Genomic DNA, 4,553 nt, shown 5'->3' with positions numbered 1-4,553 from the left:
CAGAATGTAGCTAATTACAAACCAACAAACTTCCATTTTGGCTATTCTAGGACAAAAACACTTGACCTGTTAAAAAAATACAATTCTGGTCTAAATTAAAAAATACTCCCCATTTTTGTCACAAAAAGATAAATGGTAAAACAGAGTATTAAGAAAACCCAAAAAGATTACTCCCCTTAAATGTCTCAGCAGGATAAGGGTAAACAGAATAAAAAATATCTAATAACAGTTCTAAAAAAAAAAAAAAAAAAAAAATCAAAGAACCTGTTAAAAAAGAAAACATCTTGCTGAAAAGGGAGAGAAAAACAACAAGGTTAGTTCCTTCACAAGTAGAGTAGCACACGCATGTTTCAAATTCTGAGAAATTAGCCAAATTGCAAGTCAGGATTACACAGACATAGAGTCGATATACAAGCATTAGATTGGCAAAAATTTTCCTGCAAACATAATAATTAAAATAGCTTGCTCAACTCATGTAATGGGTGTGTGTGTGAAGGTTTTCTCAAAAAGGTTTTCAAATTCATTGATATGACTTAAAGCAACCAGATTTTTTGGACAAGAGAGAAAATCATTGAAAGATCAGTCAAAAGTCAAACATCATTATTTACTATGGCCTAGCCACCCTCATTTGATACACTCCCCCCTAAGATGCAGCACCTAATTGTTTTTACTTATACCATGAAGGACAAGGTAAAATTTTTATTTGCACCATGAAGGACAAGATATAAAGCTAATTCAGCACAGAAGCAGTGAATATAAACATATAACAAGGAATTCAGAAGAATAACTGCTTGTTTCTTTCTGGTGCTGCAACCTAGAGAGAATGTTAGAATTTTTAGCTCTAGGTGCAACTAGCATGTTGGTCAATTCAACTATCTTATCAAAAACATCTCTCTCATTAGAATTTCTAGAACCAAGAAGTCAGAGAGGAAAGAATGTACCTTAGAGGGCCTTCGATAGTGCATAATATCATCACATGAGAAAAGCAACTATCAATCATAAAAAGTGAGCAGGAAAACTTTGCATATGTCAGACTTATGTTCTCAACCACATGTAAGTATAATTCATCAAAGCATAATGAACCAATAAAAAAGAACAAGAGACATGAGATAGCTGACAAACTTTTAAAGAACCACCCTACTACAGAACTCTCCCATTTATTATTATTATTATTAAAAATATCATGCTATCAGAGGACAAGACTTGAGAAACACAAAGAAGTCTAATCCTAGCATGGAAACGCATGTCTAGGACATGTCATACACACCAATGACTTTTCAAAGAGACTCAAACCTGCTATAATCCAACGGTTTAGTAAGAATGTCAGCCAATTGGTTATCAGTGGGAATGAAAGAGAGAGAGACTACCTCAGATTTCACAAGATCACGCAAGAAGTGATGTCTGATGTCAATGTCCTTGGTTCAAGAGTGCTAAATAGGATTCTTGGAAATATTTATAGCACTAGTATTATCACAGTTGATAATCGTGATATCCTGAGTGAATCCATAGTCACATAGCAGCTTCTTCATCCACAACAATTGGGCACAACAACTTCCTGCAACAATATACTCAGCCTCAGCAGTAGAGAGAGAAATCGAGGCTTGTTTCCTACTCATCCAAGCTACAAGATTATTTCCCACATAGAAGTATCCTCCCGAGGTGCTCTTCCTATCATCAGCATTTCCAGCCCAGTCTGTATCAAAGTATCTTGCAACAGCAAGATTTGTTTCCCTGGAATACCATATGCCATAGAGAATAATATCATTTACATACCTGATGATACGCTTGACTACAGTGAGGTGAGATTCTTTAGGATTTGCCTGAAAACGAGCACAAACTCCTACACTGAAGGCAATATGTGGTCGGCTGGCTGTGAGGTATAGGAGACTCCCTATCATACTCCTGTATAGAGTTGGATCAACTGTTTTCCCTATAAGGTCACTGCTTATCTTAACACTGGTGCTCATGGGATTTCGGGCATGAATCTTCCCATCTAGACCGAAACGTTTAACCAGATCCTTAGCATACTTGGATTGAGAGATGAAAATACCTTCAGAAGTTTGTTTGACTTGAAGACCAAGAAAGTAGTTCAACTCACCAATCATGCTCATTTCAAATTTCTGCTTCATCTCCTCAAAAAATTCATGGGCTAGGGAATCTAGAGTAACTCCAAATATAATGTCATCAACATAGATTTGAGCAATGAGCTTGTGTGTACCTTGATTTCTGATGAACGAGGTCCGATCATCCTGTCCCTTTGTAAACCCCTTGGCTAAAAGATATGTAGTGAGACACTCATACCATGCTCTAGGAGCCTGCTTAAGACCATAGAGAGCTTTTTTCAGCTTGTAGAAATGAAGGGGATGATGAGGATCTTGAAATCCTTTCGTTTGTTCTACATAAACTTCTTCTTGAAGAACGCCGTTCAGAAATGCACTCTTTACATGCATTTGATAAAGCTTGAATCCAAGATGGCAAGCGATGGAAAGAAGAATTCTTATGGATCTAACCTGGCAATCGGAGCAAATGTTTCATCAAAGTCTATGCCCTCAATCTAAGTGTATCCTTGGGCAACAATGCGTGCTTTATTCCTGATCACTGTACCATGCTCATCTGACTTGTTTTTGAAAATCCACTTGGTGCCAACGATATTATGATCAGTAGATTGGGGAACCAGAGTCCAAACAGCATTTCTGGTAAACTGATGGAGCTCATCATGCATGGCAGAGACCTAGCTTTCATCTTGTAGGGCTTTGTCAACTTTCTGGGGCTCTGTTTGTGCAAGGTAGCAGCTGTAGGAAACTTGATTAGCTACTTCACTCGACGGTTGGATGACTCTGTTTCTTAGCTGACGCATTTCTTCAATAGACCCAAGAAGCTATTGGGGGGATGATTGAGCTTCACCCATGACCGCTTAGGAGGATTTGTGAAATTATCCTCATCTTCAGAAGCTTTGGCAATAGTATCAGAAGTTGCAGGAATAGGAAGAGATTCAGCTGGAGACATACTTGGAGAAGTCTTGATCACGTCAGCTGAAAAAATAGGCAGTTCAGCTGAAATGAGCTGATTTTCCTCCCTCTTGCTTGGTGCATTACAACATTGATAGATTCCATCACAGTCTTTGTTCTTTTATTGAAAACCTTGTAAGCACAACTGTTTGTGGAATACCCCAAGAATATACCTTCATCACTTTTGGGATCAAATTTCCCAAGGTTCTCCCTATCACAAAGAATATAGCATTTACTTCCAAAAGTTCTGAAGTACTTAACTGTGGGCTTCTTACCTTGCCAAATTTCATAGAGAGTCTTATTTGTTTCAGGCCTCAGGTAGACTCTGTTGATAATATGGCATGCAGTATTGACAGCTTCACCCCAAAAATGTTGAGTTAGATTTTTTGAATGGATCATTACACGAGCCATCTATTGAATCACCATGTTCTTTCTTTCTACAATTCCATTCTCCTGAGTGATAGGAGAAGAAAATTCTTGCTTGATTCCATACGAAAGGCAAAATTCTTCAAACTTGGCATTTTCAAATTCCCTTCCATGATCACTGCGGATCCTCATAATTTGGCAGTTTTGCTCAATTTGAATTTTCTTAAATAAATTTTGAGCTGCATCAAAAGCATCAAATTTTTTTTCCGAAGAAGAATAGCCCATGTGTATCGAGAAAAATCGCCTACTACCACCAATATATACTTTCTCCCACCTAGACTAGTAGTTCTAGTGGGACCCATGAGATCCATATGCAGCAATTCTAAATTTCTGGAAGTAAGAATACCTGAGGTCTTCTTATTAGTTGCTCGAGTCTGCTTCCCTAGCTGGCAAGGACCACAGATTTCTTTCCCAATCTTCTCCATTTTAGGCAGATCTTTGACAATGTCTTTGCTAGCAATCTTCAACATATCTGTGAAATTCAAATGCCCCAACCTTTGATGCCACAGTTCACTGTTATCTATGGTTGCCTTATTGAAAATAATTTGAGGATCTGAAGTGAGACCAGGAAGGCCATAACAATTGTTAGCAGTTCTTTCTCCCCCCCCCATAAGCCACTTGCCACTGTTGTAAAAAATATTACATTCATTTTTGGAGAATTGAACCACCAGATCATTGTCACAGAATTGGCTGATACTGAGAAGATTTGCCTTGAGCCATTTCACATACAAAGCTTCCTGAGATGCTCTAAGTCCTGAAATGTCGATGATCCCTTTTCCAATAACCTTGGATTGGCTTCCATCTCCATAGGTGATTTTTTCTCATTTGCCCATCTGAACTTCTTTCAACAGAGTCTTATCACCTATCATGTGTTTAGAGTAGTCACTATCCAAATACCTATGATGAGTACAAAGTATTGTATATTTGGACCCTCTAATTTGCATATGTTAAACCTTTAACCTTGTTATTTTCTAATGTTTTTAGTTAGTTTTGGTATTCTAGTGTTTTGCAGGACATTGAGAGAAAACGACAGCTTTAAGGTGAAAGATATAAAGTTTGGAAGAAAGTACACTTTGAGAAGACCTAGATGCTGTGGTTATGTTTAACCAAGTCAATGAA

The sequence above is a fragment of the Alnus glutinosa genome, chromosome 7 (genome assembly GCF_958979055.1).
Source record: "Alnus glutinosa chromosome 7, dhAlnGlut1.1, whole genome shotgun sequence".
NCBI lineage: Eukaryota > Viridiplantae > Streptophyta > Magnoliopsida > Fagales > Betulaceae > Alnus > Alnus glutinosa.
This window is presented reverse-complemented; position numbering follows the sequence as displayed.